Below are 26,137 nucleotides of genomic sequence, written 5' to 3' on the forward strand. Positions count from 1 at the left end.
AGATATGTAATTCACAAAAAGCACTACTCTGCTCCTTAAATTTTTTTTACTCTATAGTTTAGACCTAGAACACTGAGAGAAACAGTCTCATTTTCTACATATTATTCAATACACAAATATTTTATTAAATTATAGCTAAGTACCAGGCAAGTTCACGTCTTTAATCCCAGCACTTGAGAGGCAGAAGTAGGCAAATCTCTGTGAGTTCCAGGCAAGCCTGGTCTACCAAAGTGAGTTTTTGGCCAGCCAAGGCCACATAATGAGACCCTGTCTCAAAAACCAAACCAAATTACATCCAAACTGTTGTATAAATACAAACAAAGCCTTGGTAGAATGTACTTCACTATAGTTTTTTTAAATCAAAATCAAGTTTTTAGTCAGTAGTTTTTAGCCCACGTCTGTAATCCCGTACTTTGGAAATGAAGAAAAATCAGTATTGCTACCTACGAAGATCCATCTAAAGACAAAGCAACCTCCTCCCCAATAAAACTAAACCCAAGACCCCCGGGCTGACACTGTGTGAGCACAGGCGACCACCTACAAGCACGCAGGGCCAGGTAGGTGTCAGGTGCTTCTCTCTACCATTCTCCACAGGGTTTGCAGCAGCGTCTCTCATGTTTGCTAGACTGGCAGACCAGTGAGCTCTCATGACCCATTTGCCTCTTTAATAAAGGCAAAGGCAAGCGGCGCTCCACCTCTGTGAGTTCCATGCCAGCCTGCTAGACCAGCCAAGGTAACACAGTGCGACCTTGTCTCAAAAACAAAACAAAATTAGCCAACCTGTTGTAGAAATACAATGAAAGCCTTGGTAGAATCTATTTCACTGTATCTTTCTTTTTAGAGCAATAAGCACAGTGCCTTGCTTTGCTTTTTTATCTTTTTATTTTTTTATTTTGAGGCAGGGTTTCTCTGTGTAGCCTTGGCTGTCCTAGAACTCACTCTGTAGACCAGGCTGGCCTCAAACGCACAGAGATCTGCCTGTCTCTGCCTCCCAAATATTGGGATTGATCAGTGCTCTTAACCACATCTCTCTAGCTCCTATTTTTAACATTTAAGAGAGGGTTTCATTGTAGCCCATGATGGTCTGGAACCCATGATTCCTTCTAACTCCACCTCCAGTGTACCAGTTTATATTTTCTTCTTTTTTAAAAGAAGGGTTTTTTTAAATTTTATCTTTTATATGCATTTGCGTTTTTCCTTCACATATGTCTGATGCGAGGGTGTCAGGTCTTCTGGAAATGGAAGTCAAAGACAGTTAACGGGCTGCCATGTGGGTATTGGGAATTGAACCTGGGTTCTCTAGATGTGCAGTCAGTGCTCTTAACTGTCCAGCCATCTCTCCAGCCCCCTTGTTTATATTTTCAACCCAAGAATTTTCCTCCCCTTGCAGTTTTCAAAAACTTCATTTCTTTATGATTTCTACTTAGTTTCTCACTGTACTATTAGTCTCACTGGAAATAACTTCTGTCCCCGAAGTCCCCAGGAAAATGTTCTTCGGGAGTGTTGGGAAAGCACCCTGAAAAGCACACAGCTCCTGCCTTCAACAGCAAAGACTGCCTGAGCTCCACACATCATAAAGCATGGTAGCTGTTGAGGGGACACCACTTCCACAGTAACACTCACAATGCTAGCTTAGCAGAGCAGTGTATTTCTCGGAGAAGAAGAGTAAGAATTTCAAGTGTGGATTAGCAATGATTACATAAAATAAGCAGCGAAATCACAGAACCTCGAGTATATCATTTTTTTTTTCATTTAAAGACAGTAGACACTTTCTTTTGAAATTTGATGGTAATATAATTTATCAAACAGGGTCACAGATATGCCAGACATTCTACCGCTGAGCTACACAATTGCTCAGCACATCGTTGTTTGTGTCATGTATGTGTGTTCACATATGTGGAGTGTCGCTGCCTGAGTGGGTATGTACAGAGGCCAGACACAGACACTAGAATGTCTTTCTCAATCTTTTCTCTGCTCCCCACCCACTTTTTGGAGGCAGTGTCACACTAACCCTGGAGTTCACCCTTCAGGCTAGACTGGCTGCCTTGCGAGCTCCCCAACCCCTCCTGTCTCTACCCCTCAACTCAGTACTGCAGTTACAGCTGTAAACTCCCACACACCGTTTTTACAGGGGCTCTGAGTGCAGCAAGTATTTTACCCACTGAGCCATTTTTCCAGTTATTATCACTGTGATAAACTTATTATACTTAATATGCAAACATTTCATATGATTCCTTTACTTAAGGAATATTCAACTATTTGATAGTACAGACAAATTTAATAATGTTGAGAAAAAGTGGCATACACTATTCTTTGGAATAGCAATGTGCCAATGTGAGTATAGAAGAAGACAGGGGAACATACCAAAATGGTATCTGTAAGAAACTGTGGTTGGGGAGCTGGAGAGATGGCTTAGCGGTTAAGAACACTGGTTGTTTTTCCAGAGTACCCAGGTTCAATTCCCAACACCCATATGGCAACACACAACTGTCTGTGACTCAAGTTCCTGGGGATCTGGCACCTTCACACGAATGCCCATAAAATTAAATAAATTATTTTTAAAAAAGAAACTGTGGTTGGATGAACATGATTTTCTAAAAGCTTTTCTGTATTTTCAGGTTTCTAGCAAAACATATGTCATTACTTCTGTCACCGCAAGGCTGTGTTCAGTTCATCAACAGATGTGGTGGTAATGCAGGTTTTTATGAGGACTCATGAGCTTATTTTTTATGTATGTTACTTCTTTTTAACGTCAGATACGACATAATTTCTTCTGGCCCTATGCCTACCATAGTAATATATTATTATTTTTATATGATTAGAATGGATGATCTTATTCATGTACTGACATTGTATGTTTATGAGCAGCTTGGAATATATACACTAGTGAAGTTACCATATATACATGCAGTACTTAAGAGCTGTAAGGATTGTCATTTATGATCCTGATTCACATACTAAACGAATACCTTCCAATGCAAATGGGTCTTTGTTTCCTCACATTTTTAATACGTATATTATTCTGAAAAACCCTATAAATCCCAATGTAAAGAATTTAGCCTGATATTAACCAATATCCATATAATAATGAAATATTTCCATGAATCCATCTGGTTCTGGACTCTGAGTCATACACTAATCAGGAATATTCTACTCATATTTCTTGGCCTTATCTGGGGTCCTGAGCCAAGACCAACCACTTCCCTTATGGTGTTACTGTGTGAGTAGAATGTGTGTAGACCAAGGTGACAAAATCTTCCCTTCCTTAAGCAGACTTAGCTTTGAATTCATTATACTGAGGACAAGATCCACCTGGTCCTGGATACCAGTGGAAGAATCACTTCAAAAGGATCTTCCATTTTTTTTTTTTTGCTGTTGTTGTTGTTTTAGGCATATGTTCGCTATGTTAAGTAAACCATCTAAAATCTCCAAATCCTCAAATTCCTATTGTCAAAATGGCCATGGTTAGGGTCCTGTGATGACCTCCCCCCCTCAACATCACAGGCTGTAGTCAAGGTTATTAGTTGCTCTCCACACACAACCAGATGGAAAGGCTCTACTGAGGTAGACAACACTTACCTAAGTCACCAAACATGAAGAAGTTGAGCTGGTGCTCAATTAGAAGCTCAGTTCCTACTGACTAGCATTCATGGTGCTAGAAGGTAGTCTGTACACCCCCAGGGGTAGTCAGTGCCACCTAGCTACAAATCACGAGACCTACAATAACCACCGGCCTGAAAGATAAACTGGTGCAATAGTGGCATAAATGTAAGGGTAACTGACTCCTTTTTAATTGGATTTAAAGCCCACACCACGAGAAAGAACTTATACTGACCATTGTGAAAGAAGCTAAGAACCTGAGACTAGATGAGTCATGGGCCTGGGCAAAACCTACTACTATAATTCTGCTAATACCCATAGATCAGTGCCTAACTCAACCTTCCTCAGAGAAGCTTCTCCCAGCAGATGGGAATTAAGAGACCCACAACTGAACAGTGTGCTGAGTGAGCAACTCTGGAGCACTTATTCTAAATGGGACATCTTCACTGAACCCATTCCCTTAAGGCTCAAGGATCTATGCTCAAGAAGAAGCAGAAAGACTTTAAAATCAGAGGAAATGGAAACTGTCTTCCAGAGACAACAGGACTGGGGCACACATGAACTCATAGGGGCTGTGGCAACATGCACAGGGTCTGCACAGGTTCAAGCCAGATAAGGTACCACCCCTAAACCAAGAATCTATTTGTAACTGATATCCTCTGGAAAAAGAAAAACCAGTTTTCTCCAACACAGCACCAAAGAATATATCAACCACATTCCAGGGTAACATGCCCAAAGATAGTTGGCCAATACAAAATGGACTCCATAATTGTTGTTGTGGCGTTTTTGTTCTGTTCTGGAAATTTTATCTTATTGGATCTTTCTTTTTTGTTTTGAAGGGGAGAGAACACGAAGCTGAGTTGATAGGGAAGCGGGGAAGACCCGGGAAAAGTTCCAGAAGGAAAAAACACACAATCAAAATATATTCTGCAAAAAAAAATTTGGTTGTTTTGTTTTTTGAGACAGGGTTTCTCATTGTAGCCCTGGCTGTCCTGGAACTAGCTCTGCGGATCAGGCTAGCCTCAAAGTCAAAGAGATCTGCCTGTCTCTACCTCCCAAAGTGTTGGGATTAAAGGCATGTGCTACCACCATCTGGTGTTTTTGTATATGAAAAAATATTAAATAAAAATGTTTAAATGCCATTGGTTATCATTATACTAAGTTATTTTGTCATTTTGTTTAAAACTTTTTTAGTATTTAGAGTATCCTTAATCATCAAATTTGAATTTGTATTTAAAATATATTTAAAAAAATTGTTTCTGACAAAAAAAATCTTGTAAAGTTTTTAACTCAACTTGTCTTCAACATCTTATGTCTAAAAAATAGGAAAACAAGAAACATGCAACTGTAAAATATTTCATTTAAAATGTTAGTATATCTTTCCTGACCGTAAAAAAATTCTGCATTTTATTTTTAGCTAATACTCTTAAATACATTTCAAAGTTGTTCTTGCATAGCTCAAGGTAGTCTGAGTGAAAACTGAAAACAAGACTGGAGACATTTAAAGAATGGTTAAGTGCATCTAAGTTCTCTTATAAGTTTTGGCCCTGTCTACTGAGCTCTCCATAAATTGCAGCTTTTCTTTTTCTTTGGTTTTTCAAGACAGTGTTTATGTAGCCCTGGTTGTCCTGTAACTCACTCTATAGACCAGTCTGCCTCTGCCTCCTAGGATTAAAGGCGTGTGCCACCACACCCAACTGCATGTTTTCTTGAACACTATAAAAATGGTCAAGCAACCAGAACAGATGTTACAAATTGGGAGATGAAGGTATATATTAAGTTCTTTCCTCAAAAATCTAATATAAAAATAACAATAAAAATATAAAACAACAAGCTAAAAGGTTTTGATATAATACCTTTGGATTCATATTGAACAAAATGATTACACTTTAAGTGTCTAGTAAGAAAGTCAACAAATATTGGACTTTTGAGCAGACTGCCTTGTGTATTACATACTAGAAACAGTTATTCTGTCAATATCATGTAAGAGTTATGATGTACTTAATAGAATCCGCAGTCACTCTCTCATCTTTCCTCGGAAATTTAAATGGATCAACTTCCGGTGTTCTTTTCTGCTACCTTAAAAATCAGGACTAAAAAGAGTCAATTCACATTTTTGCTTCCACAACTACTGACTTGAAGCTACCACTGTCTATTTCTGGTGTAACAGTGAATCTTTTTTACTCAATGCAAACCTCCTTACATTAGGTCCAGGAGATGGCTCTGTGTAAAGGTGGCTGCTGCCCAAGCCTGACAACGGGTCCTTAATCTCTGGATGATAGAGGGAGAGGACCAGTTCCCAGAATTTGTCTTGTGACCTCTAAAGATGTGCTGTGACACATGTGTCCACATTCATACACACAATATTAATTGTAATTTTAAAAAACCCTATGATTCATTTGCAACCCTTAAATCTTCAAGTTTCAATTTCAACATTGAAGTTTTGGTCAGCAGGCTATGCTTAAAGCCATCCTTTATTTCCTATCTTACTCTGCCCAAAGTTTTGCCTAGATGAAGCTACTTTATGGTCAGAATTATAGACCACAATGCATGTCTTCTCATCTTAGAGTTTCCCATTTTAGGATAAAATAACTTCAAGGATAGCAAAAAACACTTTTTCAAATTCTTGAACCATTACATTCACTACTATAAATTACTTCTACCCTTCTTTTTTTGTTGTCCTGGAACTCACTCTGTAGACCAGGCTGGCCTTGAATTCAAGAAGATCTACCTGCCTCTGACTCCCAAGTGCTGGGATTAAAGGTGAGTGCCACCACAACCCAGCTGCCCTTCTTATTTGTTAAGCAAACTTCTGACCTTTGGAACAACAACTCTTACAATACCAATGAAAGGAGAAGCAAGCAGAACCATTGAAAATCTGCTCACAACTACACACTAAGAAACAAGCATGCCTTTTCTGACTTCAGTGTATTCTATAAACTCTCACCTTTCATTCCTTCTTGCTATGTCTATTAGCCACAATAGCATGCTATTTCTTTTCCCTACAATGTCCATGCATACTTCTATAGATTTTAATCACTTATTCATTATTTTCCATAAACTTGTCACTAGGAAATATTTTAGATTCATGATTAAATGCAGAGTCAAGATTCATATACAGGAAGCAATACACACATGTACAAATATACATAAACATATATTAGAGCTATCTGCTCAGAGGAAGAAAAGGTGATTTGTCCTCACTAAATGTTTGCATTAGTACTTACTTTATTGAGTCGTTTGAGAAAGATGTTAACTCCCATTCATCTCCTAACATATGGCTTGCACCATTCTTAAAGGTGTACATGTTAATACCAATTATCTAGAATGGGAACTGTTCATTTTCAAGAAGAGGTAATGGGTAGATGGAGTGGTATCTGTTCCACAACACCTCTAATGTGCTCTGTATATTCTAATAAATCCTTAAGCATATGTGCAAGCTCACACAGTAAATAACTTTCTATATACATATAAAAGCATATAACAGGGCTGGAGAGATGGCCCAGCAGTTAAGAGCACTGACTGCTCTTCTATAGAACCTGAGTTAATTTCCAGGCACCGACATGGCAGCTCAGAGCTCACAGACCTCTAATTCAAGCTCCAGGGGATGCATCACCCACTTCTGGCCCCCATGAGCATGTGAATGAACTTGGTGCACACACAATCAAACATGCACACATACACAAAATAAAAGTAAGTTTAAAAAGTTTATAAAACATTTATAATAGCCTATAACTTCATAATAGAATTCTGTGCTTAGCATGTAGTAGATGATTAATACTGAATAAATTTACAAATTGTAAATTTAAAAATTGCACCAAGACATAAAAAATTTAAAAGGCAGGAGTTGGAGAGTCAACTCAGAGGGTAAAATTGCTGCTTCCAAGAATGCTGACATAAGTTTGTGCCATGATGAAAGGGGAAAAATCAATTAGTATAAGTTGTTCTCTGACCTCTACAGACATGTCATGATATATGCATACCTCTTTCATAATAAATAAATATTAAAATATATTGTGGCAGTGCGTATTTAAAAATTATGGGCAAGGGGTTGGAGAGATGACTCAGTGGTTAAATGCAGTGACCAGTCTTCCAGAAAAACCCAAGTTCAACTCCCAGCACCCACATGGTGTCTTATAACCATCTGTCATTCCAGTTCCAGATGATATGATGCCCTCTCCAGGCCTCCAGTGGTACCAAACAATATGCATATGGGGCACAGACAATGTATGCAGCCAAAACACTCATACACATACAAAATAGTAACTTTTGTCATTGTTATTTTTCTTTCCTTTTTAAAAAAACTTTTATTTGGCTCTACATTTTTCTCTGCTCCCTTACCTGCCTTTCCCCTTCCACCTTCAACCCTCCCCCAAGGTTCCAATGCTCCAAATTTACTCAGGAGATTTTGTCTTTTTATAGTTTCTACTTCCCATGTAGATTAGATCTATGTAAGTCTCTCTTAGTGCTCTCATTGTTGTCTAGGTTTTCTGGGATTGTGGTTTGTAGGCTGGTTTTCTTTGCTTTACGTTTAAAAACCACCCATGAGTGGGTACATGTGACAACTATCTTCCTGTGTCTGGGTTACCTTACTCAAAATAATGTTTTCTAGCTCCATCCATTTTCCTGCAAAATTCAAGATGTCATTATTTTTTTCTGCTGTGTAGTACTCAGCACATGTATAAATGTGTAAACATACCACATTTTCCTTATCCATTCTTTGGTCAGGGGGGCATTTAGGTTGTTTCCAGGTTCTGGCTATGATAAACAAAGCTGCTATGAACATAGTTGAGCACATGTCCTTGTGGCTCGATTGAGCATCTTTCGGATATATACTCCAAAGTGGTATTATTGGGTCTTGAGGAAGGTTGTTTCCTAATTTTCTGAGAAATCACCACACTGACATCCAAAGGGGTTGTACCAGCTTGCATTCCCACCAGCAATGCAGAAGTGTTCCCTTTCCCCCACAACCTTTCCAGCATAAGTTGTCAACAGTGCTTTTGATCTTGGCCATGGTTTCAGCTCAGAATACTACAAGACTAGAAAAGAAGAACTATTAGCAATACTCCTCAAATTATTCCACACAACAGAAACAGAAGGAACATTGCCAAACTCTTTTTATGAGGCTACAATTACCCTGATACCCAAACCACAGAAAGACATTACTAAGAAAGAGAATTATAAACCAATCTCACTCATGAACATTGAAGCAAAAATACTAAATAAAATACTGGCAAATCGAATCCAAGAACACATCAGAACCATCATCCACCATGATCAAGTCGGCTTCATACCAGAGATGCAGGGATGGTTCAACATATGAAAATCTGTCAACGTAATCCACCATATAAACAAACTGAAAAATAAAAACAACATGATCATCTCATTAGGTGCCGAAAAAGCTTTTGACAAAATATAACATTCCTTCATGATGAAGGTCTTGGAGAGAGCAGGGATACAAGGAACATACCTAAACATAATTAAGGCAATATACACCAAGCCAACAACCAACATCCAACTAAATGGAGAGAAACTCCCAGTGATCCCACTGAAATCAGAAACAAGACAAGATTATCCATTCTCTCCAAATCTATTCAATATAGTTCTTGAGATCCTAGCTAGAACAATAAGACACCAAAAGGAGATCAAGGGGATACAAATCAAAAAAGTAGTCATCAAACTTTCACTGTTTGCTGATTATATGATAGTTTACATAAGCGATCCCAAAAATTCTACCAAGGAACTCCTACAACTCATAAACACTTTCAGTAATGCAGCAGGATACAAAATTAACTAAAAAAAAATTAAGTAGCCCTCCTGTACACAGATGATAAAAGGGCTGGGAAGAAATCAGAGAATCAACATCCTTCATAATAGCCACAAATAGCATAAAATATCTTGGAGTAACTCTAACCAAACAAGTGGAAGACTTGTATGACAAGAACGTTAAATCTTTGAAAAAAGAAATTGAAATAGACACCAGAAAGTAGAAAGATTTCCCAGGCTCCTGAGTAGGCAGAATTAACATAGGAAAAATGGCAATCTTACCAAAAGCAACCTACAGATTCAATGCAACGCCCATAAAAATCCCAGCAAAATTCTTCACAGACCTCGAAGGAACGGTACTTAACTTCATGTGGAAAAGCAAAAAACCCAGGAGAGCCAAAACAATCCTGTACAATAAAAGAACTTCTGGAGGCATTAAAATCCCCAACTTCAAACTCTACTACAGAGCTTGACCCAGTTATCAATCTACACATCTTTGGCCACCTGATTTTTGACAAAGAGGCAAAAAATATCAAATGGAAAAAAGAAAGCATATTTAACAAATGGTGCTGGCATAACTGGCTATTAACATGTAGAAGAATGAAAATAGACCCATATCTATCACCATGCACATTGTTTTTTTTTCAAGACAGGGTTTCTATGTAGCTTTGGAGCCTGTCCTAGAACTAGCTCTTGTAGACCAGGCTTGCCTCGAACTCACAGAGATCCAATTGCTTGCCTCTGCCTTCCAAGTGCCAGGATTAAAGGTGTGCACCACTACGCCTGGCTCAAAATAATTTTAAAAAGGAAATTTTGGGCAAAAATAAGCATGTAAATGATTTTAATGCTACACATAGAGAATTAAGGTACAAAATAAGTGCTAGTAATTTATTCTCAAAGTTCAACATTCACCTCATGCGTGAGAAAGTTGTTTTCAATTGGGAAAAAAACCCACATTAATGTTAATGTTATTTCCTACTCAATTCCAACTAAAATCCACTTGTCTCTTTTAACAAATATCTTTTAACAAATTTTCTTCAACATTGAAATCACTGTCTGTAGGGAAGTAGAGAAATTTTGAATTTGAGATAATAATACTTGTAAACTTAACTGAAATCATGAAGATGCAGTAAAACAGATTCTGGGAAAATTCAAAGACCCAGGTAACATGCAAATCTACATTGTAGGCTACGGTATCCATGAGAATGTACCTTAAAAATGTGTAGTCTTCCACTAAGGATTGTTTTGTCTGTAGGTCTATATGTCATTGATCAACATCAAAGTGTCTATAATGCTCAATACCTATTTTTTTTAATTAAAAAATTGGTGGGGCCTTTTGTCTCCTGTGTCCTTGGACTCTCAGCTATCCCTGTGTCTGTGCTGAGCAGTTCCATCCAGAGGGGTGGGTGAGTGTGTGCTATCGGAAAGAGAACACAGCCACCCTCCCCCAGCTCCTGCTGCAGGGTCTTTTGTGTTCCACTCGACCCTGCCCTGCCCCACCTTCGCCCTTTTGTCTCCTGTGTCCTTGGAATACCAGCTATCCCTATTTCAGTGCTGAGTTCCATCCAGAGGGGTGAGTGAGTGCTATCGGGGGGTGGACTATACTGGAAGATAGCACAGGTGTCCCACCCCACCCCCCACCCCCGTCCCAGCTCCTGCTGCAGGGTCTTCTGTGTTCCACTCAACCCTGCCCTGCACCCACGTTCGCCCTTTTGTCGCCTGTGTCCTTGGAATACCAGCTATCCCTGTGTCTTCACTGAGGAGTTCCATCCAGAGGGTGCTGAGGAGTTCCATCTACAGGGACAAGAACAGTTCCTGCTCCTGCACTGAAGAGATCCACCCAGAGAGTCAGTCACAGCAAAGAATGAACCAAGACACCAAGACTCTCCTGGCTCCATTTGAAGAAAGAGATGGGCAGGCGCCAATGCAAGAATTCCTCCAACAACCTGAAAGGCAACATGACATCACCAGAATCCAGGGATCACGAAACTAGAAGAACTGAACACCCTACTCCAGAAGAAATAGAAGAAATAGACTCTAAGTGGAACTATATGAAAATAATAGAGGAACTTAAACAGGAGGTGAAAAACTGACGTAAAGAAATGGAGATAACAAACAAAAAAGCAGATAAAATGAGTAAATCTCTCAAAGATAGCCAAGAAAAACAAGAAAAACCAACCAAACAGGTAAAGGAAACAGTTCAAGACTTGAAAAATGAAATGGAGGTAATGAAGAAAACATAAACCGAGGGAAGGCTGGATATGGAAAATCTGGGTAAATGAACAGGAACTGCAGAGACAAGTATTACCAACAGAATACAATAGATAGAAGAAAGAATCTCAGACACTGAAGATACTGTAGAGGAAATAAACTCACTGATTAAAGAACAAAACAAATCCAACAAATGCTTAACACAAAACATCTAGGAAATCTGGGACACCGTGAAAAGGCCAAACCTAAGAATAAAAGGTATAGAAGAAGGAGAAGATTTACAGCTCAAAGGCCCAGAAAATATATTCACCAAAATTATTGAAGAAAACTTTCCCAATCTAAAGAAGGATATTCCTATGAAGGTACAAGAAGCATACAGAACACCAAGTAGACTGGATCAAAAAAAAAATCCCCTCCCCATATAATAATCAAAACACAAAACATACAGAATAAAGAACAAACATTAAGAGCTGCAAGGGAAAAAGGTCAAGTAACATATAAAGGGAAACCTATCAGAATTACACCTGACTTCTCAATGGAAACCATGAAAGCCAGAAGGTCTTGGATAGATGTGCTGCAGAAACTAAGAGACCAAGGATGCAAGCCCAGACTACTATACCCAGCAAAGCTTGCATTTACCACCGATGGAGAAAACAAGATATTCTAGGACAAAAATAGATTTAAAAAATACGTAGCCACAAACCCAGCCCTACAGAGAAGGAAAATCACAAACCAAGGAAGCCAACAACACCCATAATAACACAAGCATCTCACAACCCTCCATCAGCACAACTCAAAGAAGGGAAACACACAAACACTAGCACCAGGAAAAATAACTGGAGTCAACAACCACTGGTCATTAATATCGCTTAATATCAATGGACTCAACTCACCAATGAAAAGGCACAGGTTAAGAGAATGGATACGAAATCAGGATCCAACATTCTGCTGCCTACAAGAAATACACCTCAAACACAAAGACAGACATTTCCTCAGAGTAAAGGGTTGGGAAAGGGTTTTCCAATCAAATGGACCAAAGAAACAAGCGGGTGTGGCTATACTAATATCTAACAAAATAGATTTCAAACTAAAATCAATCAGAAGAGACAGAGATGGACACTTTATACTCATATCAGGAACAATTCATCAGGAGGAAGTCTCAATCCTGAATATCTACGCACCTAATACAAAAGCACCCACATATGTAAAAGAAACATTACTAGAACTCAGAACATACATCAAACCCCACACTCTAATAGTGGGTGATATCAACACTCCTCTCTCACCAATGGACAGGTCAACCAGACAGAAACTTAACAGAGAAATAAGAGAACTAACAGAAGTAATGAACCAAATGGATCTAACAGACATCTATAGAATATTCAACCCAAACAAAAAAGAATATACCTTCTTCTCAGCATCTCATGGAACCTTCTCAAAAATTGATCACATAATTGGTAACAAAATAAACATCCATAGATATAGAGAAATTGTAGTAATCACCTGTGTACTATCAGATCACCATGGAATAAAGTTAGAATTCAACAACAATTCTAACCCCAGAAAGCCTACAAACTCATGGAAACTGAACAGTCAACTACTGAACCATCCCTGGGTCAAGGAAGAAATAGAGAAATTAAAGTCTTCCTTGAATTCAACGAAAATAAAGAAACAACATACCCAAACCTATGGGACACTATGAAAGCAGTGCTAAGAGAAAAGTTCATAGCACTAAGTGCCCACATAAAGGAAATGGAGACAGCACACATTAGAGACTTAACAGCACACCTGAAAGCTCTAGAAAAAAAAAGAAGCAGACACATCCAGGAGGAGGAGAAGACTGGGGAAAAAAATCAAACTGAGGGCTGGAATCAACAAAATACAAACACAGAAAACAATCCAAAGAATCAATGAAACAAAAAGCTGGTTCCTGGAGAAAATCAATAAGATTGACAAACCCCTATCAAAACTAATCAAACGCCAGAGAGAGAACATGCAAATTAACAAGATCAGAAATGAAAAGGGGGATATAACCACAGACACAGAGGAAACTCAGAGAATCATTAGATCTTACTACAAAAGCCTGTATGCCACAAAATTGGAAAATGTGGAAGAAATGGACACTTTTTTAGATAAATACCATATACCAAAATTAAGTCAAGACCAGGTGAGCAGTTTAAATAGACCTGTACGTTGCGAGGAAATAGAAGCTGTCATCAGAAACCTCCCGACCAAAAAAAGCCCTGGCCCAGATGGTTTCAATGCAGAATTCTACCAGAACTTCCAAGTAGAGTTAATACCTATACTCCTTAAGGTGTTTCACAAAATAGAAACAGAAGAGTCATTTCCTAACTCCTTTTATGAAGCTACAGTCACCCTGATACCAAAACCACACAAAGACTTAACCAAAAAGAGAATGACAGACCAGTCTCACCATGAACATGGATTGCAAAAATTCTCAATAAAATACTGGAAAACAGAATCCAAAATCACATCCAAAAAATTATACATTATGATCAAGTAGGCTTCATCCCAGAGAGGCAGGGCTGGTTGATACGAAAATCTATCAACGTAATTCATCATATAACTAAACTGAAGGAAAAAAACCATATGATCATTTCATTAGATGCTGAAAAAGCATTTGACAAAATTCAACACCCCTTTATGATATAGGTCTTGGAGAGATTAGGGACACAAGGTTCATTCCTAAATATAATAAAGGCAATATACAGCAAGCCGACAGCTAACATTAAATTAAATGGAGAGAAACTCAAAGCCATCCCACTAAAATCCGGAACAAGACAAGGCTCTACACTCTCTCCTTATCTCTTCAATATAGTGCTTGAAGTTCTAGTAATAGCAATAAGACAGCATAAAGAGATCAAGGGGATTCAAATTGGAAAGAAAGAAGTCAAACTTTCATTATTTGCAGATGATATGATAGTGTACATAAGCGACCCCAAAAACTCTACCAGAGAACTCCTACAGCTGATCAACACCTTTAGTACTGTGGCAGGATACAAGATCAACTCCAAAAAATCAGTTGCCCTCCTATACACAAAGAACAAAGATACAGAGAGGGAAATCAGAGAAACATCATCTTTCACGATGGCCACAAAGAGCATAAAGTATCTTCGGGAAACTCTAACCAAGGAAGTGAAAGATCTATTTGACAAGAACTTTAAGGTTTTAAAGAAAGAAATTGAAGAGGATACCAGAAAATGGAAGAATGTCCCATGCTCTTAGATTGGGAGGATCAACATAGTAAAAATGGCAATTCTACCAAAAGCATTCTATAGATTCAATGAAATTCCCATCAAAATCCCAGTGAAATTCATCACAGACCTTGAGAGAACAATAATCAACTTTATATGGCAAAACAAAAAACCCAGGATAGCCAAAACAATCCTATGCAATAAAAGTACTTCTGGAGGCATTACCATCCCCGACTTCAAACTCTATTACAGAGCTACAGTAATGAAAACTGCTTGGTATTGGCACAAAAACAGAGATGTTGACCAATGGAATTGAATCGAAGACCCAGATATTAATCCACAAACCTATGAACACCTGATTTTCGACAAAGGAGCTAAAACTATACAATGGAAGAAAGAAAGCATCTTTAACAAATGGTGCTGGCATAACTGGATGTCAACCTGCAGAAGAATGAAAATAGATCCATATCTATCACTATGCACAAAACTCAAGTCCAAATGGATTAAAGACCTCAATATTAATCTGACCACATTGAACCTGATAGAAGAGAAAGTGGGAAGTAGTCTACAAGACATGGGCACAGGAGACCACTTCCTAGGTAGAACCCCAGTAGCACAGACAATAAGAGCAACAATGAATAAATGGGACCTCCTGAAACTGAGAAGCTTCTGTAAAGCAAAGGACACTGTCATTAAGACAAAAAGGCAACCTACTGATTGGGAGAAAATCTTCACCAACCCCTCATCAGACAAAGGTCTGATCTCCAAAATATACAAAGAACTCAAGAAACTAGACACTAAAACTCTAATTAACCCAATTAAAAAATGGGGTACTGAACTGAACAGAGAATTCTCAACAGAAGAACTTCGAATGGCCAAAAGACACTTAAGGTCATGCTCAACCTCCTTAGCAATCAGGGAAATGCAAATAAAAACAACTTTGAGATACCATCTTACACCTGTCAGAATAGCTAAAATCAAAAACACCAATGATAGCCTATGCTGGAGAGGATGTGGAGTAAGGGGAACACTCATCCATTGTTGGTGGGAATGCAAACTTGTGCAGCCACTTTGGAAATCAGTGTGGTTTCTCAGGAAACTGGGAGTCAACCTACCTCAGGACCCAGCAATTCCACTCTTAGGAATATACCCAAGAGACGTCATATCTTACTACAAAAGCATTTGTTCAACTATGTTCATAGCAGCACTATTTGTAATAGCCAGAACCTGGAAACAACCTAGGTGCCCCTCAATAGAAGAATGGTTAAAGAAGGTGTGGAACATACACACATTGGAATTTTACTCAGCGGTAAAAAACAATGACATCTTGAATTTTGCATGCAAATGGATAGAAATAGAAAACGCTTTACTCAGTGAGGTAACCCAGACCCAAAAAGAGGATTATGGTATTTACTCACTCATAAGTGGATTCTAGCCATAATTAAAGGACATTGAACCCATAATTCATGATCCTAGAGAAGCTAAATAAGAAGGTGAACCCAAAGAAAATCATATAGTTATCCTCCTGAATATTGGAAGTAGACAAGATTGCCAGGCAAAAGTTGGGTGCACAGGGGGCTGCTGGTGGTGGGGGGTGGATGAAAGGGGAGATTGGTAGAGAGAAGGGAGAAGGGGAGGATTTAGGAGAGCTTGGGGGAATGGGATGGGTGGGATGGAGGAAGGGTGGATATGGGAGCAGGGAAGTAAATATCTTAATTCAAGGGAGCCATTTTAGGATTTGCAAGAGACTTGTCTCTAGAGGGGTTCCCAGGTCCAAGGAGAGGTCCCCAGATTGTTCCTTGGGCAGCAGAGGAGAGGGTGCCTGAACTGGCCTTGTCCCATAGCCACACTGATGAATATCTTGCATATCACCACAGAACCTTTATCTGGCGATGGATGGAGATAGAGACAGAGATCCACATTAGAGTACTGGACTTAGCTCCCAAGATCCAAATGAGGAGCAGAAGGAGGGAGAACGTGAGCAAGGAAGTCAGGATCACGAGGGGTGCATCCACCCACAGAGACGGTGGGACTGATCTAATGGGAGCTCACCAAGGCCAGCTGGACTGGGAGTGATGGAGCACGTGATCGAGATGGACACTCTGGTGTGGCTGGTGGTGAGGGCTGGCTGGGAGGCCAGGGTCAATGGCACTGGGTTTTTATTCTGCTGCATGGACTGACCTTGTGGGAGCCCGATTTGTTTGGATGCTCACCTTTGTAGACCTGGATGGAGGGGGGAGGACCTTGGACTTCCCGTGGGGCGGGGAATCCTGGCTGCTCTTGGGACTGGAGAGGGAGGGGGAGGTGGGGAAGAGGAGGACGGGGAGGAGGTGGAAATTTTCAATAAATAAATAAATAAATAAATAAATAAATAAATAAATAAAAGAAAAAAATTGGTGGGAGAAGGGGTGTCTGAAGAGATGGCTCAATGGTTAAGAACACCGGCTTGCTCCTCCAGAAGAACTAGGTTTGATTTCTAGCACCCACGTGGTGGTTTGTAATTTTCTGTAACTCCAATTCCAGATGAACTGATGTCTTCATCTAGCCTCCAAGGCATGCACACGGCACAAAGGCATATATGCTGACAAAATACTCAGACATTTTAAAATGTGCATTTGTTTATTTTAGTGATGGGTATTTTGTCTACAGGAATGTTTGTGCATGGTATTCATGTAGTGCGACAGAAGACAGAGAGGGCATCAGATACCCTGGAACTGGCACCATAGATGGTTGTAAGCAGCCCTATGGGTACTGGCAATCAAACTGAGTCCTCTGGAAAAAGAGCCAGTGTTCTTAACAGCTAGGCCTTCTTTCCAGCCCTTCCACCTTATTTCTTGATATAAGGTCTTCTATTGAACCTGGAACTGACTCGACTGGACTGGTCAGCCAACAGTCCCCTCCCCAGGATCCTCTGTCTCAGTTCTCCCCAGAACTGAGATTAAAGATTGCACACATACATGTGCCTACCTGTACAGGCTGGAGGTTTTCTTTTTTATTATTTTTATTTTAAAGTGAGTGCTGAAAATCAAACTCAGGTTCTCATAACTGCAAAGGAAGTGCTTACGCACTAGCCTGTTAGCCCAGTCCTGCACTAGAGATTTTAAGTTACTTAATAGCAGGCTCATCAGCAGTAGAACCAAGAGTCGAGAAAGGTAACACCAATTCACTGAATTTTCAATATGTTTTTTGCTCAACAGAATGTGTCAGTTTGAACATGATCAAAGAGTTCAGTCACTGCTCATTTTGTAATATATGTGATTAAATCAAGTAAACATTACTAAATTAGTATTTAGTCACATGCTGACATCTGTATCATTTAACTATGAATTTTCCAAAACTGATACAGCTGTGATACATCTAAAAAGCAAGGAATGTGGGTTTAAATACCTAAATATCACATAAAATTGATGAATAACTCATTCATGAGTATGCAAGAAAGCCAGACCTTGACTAGCTCAAGTTACTACAAACTAGTGAGTGGGTAGGTGAATTTTAATTTTGACCTTGTACTAGTAATTATAATTAAAAATATTATAATGCTACAATATCATATAAAGTATGGCCGTGACTATTTCACTTAAATGTCTAAAGTGAAAATATTGAGATTCTTACTGGTTTTGATTTTTATCCAGGGATTTGCTAAGAAACCAAGGCTAACCTTAAGTTTGGGATTCCTTTTGCCTCAGTCTCTGAAGTACTAGGATAATAGGTATACATAATCAAGCTAGATTTTTAAAATCCTTTGAAGCTAGTATTTATCAAATATCAATTCTGTGAGTTAGTTTTCTGAACGAGTATTCCTGCTAACTCACCTTCCCCAGCACCTTCTGGAGAGATGTGGAATCTGAGCACAGGTAATAAGGAAGCAGAGTTTATATCTAGATAGTCTGAGGGAGCTGTGTGGTTAATATAGCTGCTTTCAAAAGGGGCAGGGAAAAGACAAGTTTGAGTTATTCCCAATGTCAAACCCTTCATCACCAAGTCGGTGAGGCTGCTTCTCTCTCCCATCTCACCCCAACTCGCCCTATGCCTCCCAATCATGACTTTCACAGTCTTCTCAGCATAAATATTTATCTAAAATTTAGGATTTTATTGACATTAGGAATACTTCCAAGAAAAAAAAATCTTTACATTTGGTATGTTTATGGTGTTTGTAAGCCTTCTGGAAATGACCTAAGCTTGGGGCTGCAGAAGACAGCTTACTGTTACAACACTTACTGATCCTTGCAGAGGACCTGATTTAGGTTCCCAACCCCAACACTGGATGGTTTACAAATGCTTAAAACTCTAGTTCCAGGGTATCAGATGACCCTTACTGGCCAACGTGTTACATGGTTCACATACATGCACTCAGGCACATAGACATAAAATAAAATGAATAAACCTTCTTTTTAAAAGTCCTAAGCTATACTTCAGTAATTGAGGTGTTTCATTCACTTTAAAATACTTATTGTCCTTTTAATAAAAGCAAAATAGTTTATGATGAAAAACAGAGATGGGTAAATTAAGAGAATAAAATTCCAAACTAATGTTAGTGCCTAAAAGAACTTCTTTTTTTTTTTTTTTGGTTTTTCGAGGCAGGGTTTCTCTGTAGCTTTGGAGCCTGTCCCAAACTAGCTCTTGTAGACCAGACTGGCCTCAAACTCACAAAGATTTGCCCGCCTCTGCCTACCGAGTGCTGGGATTAAAAGCCTGTGCCACCACTGCCTGGCTCTAAGAGAACATTTATAACTTGAATAATTTTCATAACTTATTTTAAAGTATTAAATTTGATTTTATTTCCATTTAATGAAATCAGAAAAACTAGAGTAAATTTCTAAACTTCAGGTCTGTTCACTTACTAGGACTTCTAAATTACTGACTTACTCTGTCATTCTGGAAAGCCGATATACTTACAATTTTCTGCACATCTAGCCTGAGACATTCCTGCAGTTTTGTCTTTACCCCTTGTTCATCAGGAGAGGATGCCTTCTCATCACTGACAGTATGATGAAGTAAATAGTTCAGTTTAAGTCCATTAATGAGGATGTCTTGTTGTGGGAGAATTGTCTGTATTCTGTCAATCATATTTTAATAAAATGCTGACTGGCCAGGCAGGCAGTATAGGCGGGAAAGCCAGACAGGAAGTAGGGGAGGAGCAAAGAGACTGGGAGTATTCTGGGAAGCAGGAAGCTCCCTCCGCCAGTCCTGCGCAGACCACCGAAGAGGCAGGATGTAACTTGCCCAGCTGAGAAAGGTACTGAGCCGTGTGGCTAATGTAGATAAGGATAATGGGGTAACAAAAGTTATAAGAGCTAATAAGTAGTCTGACCTAATGGGCCAATCAGTTTATAACCTAATGTAGACTCTGTGTGATTGATTTTCTCTGGGACTTGCCAGCTGTGGGGTACCGGGCGGGAACAGATACCCCAACAAGCCGGCCCTTCATGTTACAATGCCTTGTTTTGAGACAGTCTCACTATGAAACCCAGAGTGGCCTTTAGCCTAACCCTCTGCTGCTCAGTCTCCCAAGAGCTAGAACTACCAATCATCACAACTGACATACTATGCCTTTATTAATATTTACTTTAAATTACATGTATTTGTGTGCTTGCATGTGAGTATGTGCAGGTGCCTCCAGGTGCCAGAGGTATTGGATCTGACAGGCAGTTGAGCTGCCTGATGTAGACGCCAGGAACTGAACTTAGGTCCTTTGGAAGAGTAGTGCACACTCTTAACCACTGAGCCATCTCTCTAGCTCTAACATACAAGCTCTTGATAACATTTTCCACAAAAACTCCAATATTTTGCTCTAAGGTATGCCAAATCATTGCTATCATTCTAGAAATTTTCATGAAAATTTTAATCTTTATGTAACAGGTTTTCTTGTTCTATCCTTAAGATTATAACATACTTGACTAGTTCTCTCTTTGTGTTTTAACTATCTCTTTTTTTCCCATAAAAAATAACCCCAAACAAGTTGTGGGGGTTTACACATTCAATTTTAGCACTCAGGGGACTAGGGCAGAGAATTGATTATTGAAAAGTTAAAGGCTAGCCTGGGCTACAAGGCAAGATTTCTCTAAAAAAAAAAAACAGGAAGAAAATAAAGATGGAAAAAGAGGGAGGGAAGGAAGGATGGGGATGAGAGAATAAATAAATAAATAAATAAATGAGTTATAAGCATGTCTATAATCCTAGCACTTGTGAGGCTAATCAGCAGGTTCAGGGCCACCCTGTATAGGACCTTGTTTCAAAAATCCAAAAAAGCCCTTTGACCTAAAATACAAGTCTTCTACTTTAAAAACAAAACAAACTTTCCTCCCAAGATTCATCCTTTTTTGCAATATGAAAAATTGAGGTCCTTGGTCTATTTTTAAATGCCTTTTCCTTGTATTTTCTTGTTCTTGCTCTCTGTATGTCTCACAGGCTGCCCATCTTTTAGGTTTCAAACAGGATCTTCAGCAATACCCGATCTTAGTAGTCTTATTGCAAAGGACAACGCTCTCTGATTACTTTATAGCTTGTGTAGATACAACTGTGTAGTCACTAGTCTCTATTTTCCAAGGATACTGAGAATTAATTCTTCTCTTTCCTATTTCATCTAAAATCTGCAGGATCAATTGTTCTATTTTGTTTTGGGCCTTCTTTTATTTCACTCATGTAGCATGGTTAATGAAAACCCAGAGACAGATATTGGAGTTCAACCTCAAGACCAGAAAAGCAAAGCATCCAGCCACTGGCCCTTACCTTTACCTCAGTCAGGCCAGTAGCTGGCTGCTTTGCTTTTTTGTCTTCAGGCAGAACACCAATATCTGTTTCTGGGTTTTTATTAGTCATGCTATATACCCAGATGATTTTTCTCAAATCTCTGGATTTCTTTTCATACTGATAAAGGAAAAAAATATTTGCTGAATAAACCATTTCCCCTAAGTGAGAGAGCTATTAGCAGAACCTGGAAATATCTCTAATTTGTGTCTTCTAGCTGAGACTACTGCCTGCAATCTGGCTGAATTTGAGACTCTCTGGCACCTCCTAGGGAACAGTGTCTCGCAACAGAAGCAGACCTGTTCTATGTCTATTTTAAGTGGTTCCTTTGTTCTGCACTAACTAAAATTAGTACCTTTAAGAATCATATATGCTTATGTTCGTTTGTGCTACCTTGACAAGGAATCAAGCAACAGAAAAACATAAGCTACATTTTAGAAAACAAATCTTGGTATCTTTCACATCCCCTGAGAACTACAGCTTAGAAACAGAGAGTAGGTCTCTCCGTTTCTCTCTCTGACTCTACCTAATGATGCTGTGTATTCCAGGCTAGCCTCCAATTTTTCCTTCCGTATCCTCCTCTTGAATGCTGGGATTACAGGTATACACCACACTTGCTTTACACAGGGCTAAGAATTCAACTCAAGCTTCATGTATTCTAGACAAGCACCCCAGAAACCCACAGCATCCCTTCATGTAGTTGCTTTTAACTTTCAAATTTCTAAACTTCAGTTCTCCAAAATGAATATTAAGTGTTTGATTACTATTAGGAGAAAATAAGTCAAGTGTATTTGGAAATATGCTTATCAGATGTAACTTACTTTCTTCCTGCAATAACAGATTCTGCTAAGGAAATTACCATTATGGATGAAACAGAAGGAAAAAGACATGATCAACAGCCGAGAAAACTATGTTTAAAAGCAAAATCTACATTAGGAATAAACTGCTTCCTGGGTTGATGGTAGAGATCAAGTACAGCATCTGTTCCTATCGTAAATACAACCAAGGACTGTAGCACTCTGCATATTTCTGAATTAGTCATTACCCAACTCCTTTCTGTCAAAAAAATGTAATATAGAAACTGATTCTACAAAAACAGTGTTTTTCTTTATCTGAAAGTAGAACAAATATCACTACAAAAATTTTGATGTCACTAAAGGAAACTGACAAAAATCACCCAGGGTCAGATACTCCATTATGAATACATACATTACATGGAGGTCCTTTTACCATGACTAGAAAGCCATTTTCTTTGTATAAGATGAAATTGATTAACTTGATCTTATTTAAATGCATGTATATATAATCAATATTTTTTAAATAAATGGCCTTTTTTAAGGGTTCTGCTCAAAGGTATGCTTATTTAGAGTTTTAATTTTAATATTCAGTAACAGTTCCCCACTACAATTATGTGACAGACTCACTTGAAGGACTACACTATACTAATCTGTAGCTATCCAGAGCATAGTAAAGATGTGACTGGAATTTCTCATTTATGTATGATAAGCAAATTAAAGATATAGAACATGTTTTTTGTTTTAAGTTTCTCTTTTAGAATAAGTAACTAAATTACTGGAAGGGCACACATAAACACATTGCAACACGCGGAAAGGCACACATGAACATGCTGTAGCATGCTTCTGGAGGGGCACATATGAACACACTGCAGCATGCTTCTGGAGGGGCACACATGAACACGCTGCAGCATGCTTCTGGAGGAGCACACATGAACACTCTGCAGCATGTTTTTGGGAAGGCACACATGAACACACTGTGGCATGTTTCTGGAGGGGCACATATGAACAGGCTGCAGCATGCTTCTGGGGGGCACACATGAACTCGCTGCAGCATGCTTCTGGAGGGGCAACATGAACACACTGCGGCATGCTTCTTGAGATTTGAGGACAACTTGAGAGAATTAGTTCGCTCTTTCCGAAACCTTGTGGGCTTTGGGGACTGAACTCACGCTGTCGGGGTCTTTACTGCTGAACCATTTCACAAGTCTGAAAACATGCCATTTTTTCTTTTTTTGAGATGGGGTTTCATTATGTGACTGGTAACCACTAACATGTTATTCATCTAGTACTAAAGAATGAAATTTTGGAACATTAGGTAATTTAGGCACTCACTCCTCTTTGTCTTAAAACTTTATATATATTTCCATTATCAATTATTCTACTGCTGGGCAGTGGTGGTGCACGTCTTTAATCTCAGCATTTGGGAGACAGAGGCAGGCAAATCTCTGTGAGTTCGAGTTCAGGCTGGTCTACAAGAGCTAGTTTAAGGACAGGCTCCAGAGCTACATAGAAATCCTGTCTTGAAAAACAAAAGTCAAAAAAAAAAACTTCGTAGTTTCCATTAATAATTATTTCACCACTGGGCAGTAGTGGTACCCTCCTTTAATTCCAGCACTCAAGAGGCAGAGGCAGGCGAATCTCTGTGAGTTCTAGACCAGTGTGGTCTACAGAGTAAGGTCCAGGACAGCAAGGGCTACACAGAGAATTCCTGTCTTGAAAAACCAAAAAGGTTGGCCTCGAACTCACTGAGATCCACCTGCCTCTGCCTCCCAAATTCTGGGATTAAAGGCGTGCGCCACCACTCCCTCACAGATTTCATCTTTTACAAGAGGTCTAACTCTTTCTGTGTTTTAAATATCTTAAGTTATTACAACATGCTACTTGGAAAGGAACAAAAATACTACTTACATTTAAACTTCACGTTAGAAAATCTTTAATTCTAATATAGCAATAAGAAAATGCTTTTCTTTACATATTTTAATGTTATTTTATGTGTCTGCTGTTACATTGCCTACATATGTCTGTGAAGCACGTGTGTGCACCTGGTGCATGCCCAAGGAAGCCAGAAAGTGACACTGGATAACCTGGGATTGGAGCTATAGAAGGTTTTGAGCATCCATTTGGGTGCTGGGAAACAAGTTTAGGTCCTCTGGAAGACACCCAGCACTCTTAATTGCTGAGTCGTTATCCAGATCCAAAAAGCCTTTATTCTAAAAAATGTGATGTGTTTAAAGCCTGAATGTTAATGATCAAATATGCTGATCTAATTAATATCTGGACACTATGAAAATCCCATCAAGAACTTATGAAGGCTGTTACATTCCTAACTCTGCTTTGAGATTTCCTATGATCATGCTTCTACTGTGTTAAAATGTTAACGTCATATAGCCCATTCATATAAAATTCTGCTAAATTCTGACAAATATCGGCTTATTTTGAACTCTTGATTAACTGCTATTAACCCACAGGTACACACCCATATTTTTACATAGCTACTAAAATGAAAAAACTGAGGAAACTAGTCTCATAAATTGTGGCAATATTTTTGGCAGAATAATAAGATGTACTATTTTAACACTGAGAAATGATTCAAAATACAGGACATTTTGTATAGTTCATGACACCAATGCACCCAGTAAACACTACGGGAAACAATGCATTGCTCTTCGTTCAAAGAGCTCATCATCTTGCAGAAGACTCTAAAAGCATTCACGAGGACAGAGCATGTCTCTGGGTAAGCTGAAACAGACAGATAATAGATCTCTACAGTAGCTTGTAAAAAGGCCAGATTACCAGCAGAGGAAGACATGGAAAGTGGACAGCTCTTTTAACAATGACAGGCATTTCAAAATGTGTTCACTGGGAACTCCTTAAATGAAAAGGCTCATTTAACAAAATCTCTGCTTAGATAACTAGTGAGTCTTGGAGAGAATGGAGGGGGCGCTATGTGACAGACTTCCCCATACTAAAATTATAATTCATGAGCAAGGTCTGGCTGGGTATGACCGAATTCTTAGCATAACAACAAGAAAATTATATGTAGTAAGTACTACTATTTGGTAGGATTTTGAACAGAGAGAAATAATTTTTGCACTTAAGCTAACATTGAGTAAGACCAGGAAACAGGCCAGGAGTGGTGGCACACACCTCCCAGTTTTGGAAGGCAGAGGAAGGTAGATCTCTATGAGTTCAGGGCCAGCCTGGTCTACACTGCAAATTCAAAGCCAGCCAGGAGGCTCTTTCTAGAAAAAAACAAACCAAACCAAACAGAAAAGGTACATATTGAGGATAAGGGGACAAAGAACTAAAAAATTAAGAAAATTTATAACACACACCTGTATCCAAATAACCAGGACATGTACTCCTGCAGTATTATCATAAATATCTGGGCATGATATAAAACTGCTACTCAAACTGCAGTAATTCATTCCCTGAGGCCAGTCTACTGATTATACTGTTCAGAAAATAGGATAGAAATACTGTTAGAAAATTGGATATTGCACCAAAAATGGAAATAAATTGATGACACAATTCCATCACTAAATATATACTGTTTTTATCAGCTGACACTTCTTCACAGCACTTTCCCAAGTGACAAAAAAGAGCAATGCATTAAAGACATTCTGGCACAGGTTACTTATCGTGGGGATTGGTGGACTGGTTTAACAGCACAGTGTTTATTGGACAGCTACTTTGAGCAGAACTGATACAAAACACAATATTTTGGGGAATAAAATGCATCTGAAATGCTACATATATGACACTGTTACTCCTAGTTTATTTAAGGTGTGAAATTGACAG

At 38.9% G+C, this 26,137-nt stretch overlaps 1 protein-coding gene across 4 annotated transcripts in view; it reads right to left on the reverse strand.

Annotated features, from left to right (window-relative positions):
• Positions 1-26,137, reverse strand: part of Ankrd12 (ankyrin repeat domain 12) — a 110,873-nt gene that overhangs the window by 21,691 nt on the left and 63,045 nt on the right. The gene's annotated exons all lie outside the window — the stretch shown is intronic.

Source organism: Myodes glareolus, chromosome 1 (genome assembly GCF_982192425.1).
Source record: "Myodes glareolus chromosome 1, mMyoGla1.1, whole genome shotgun sequence".
Classification (NCBI taxonomy): domain Eukaryota; kingdom Metazoa; phylum Chordata; class Mammalia; order Rodentia; family Cricetidae; genus Myodes; species Myodes glareolus.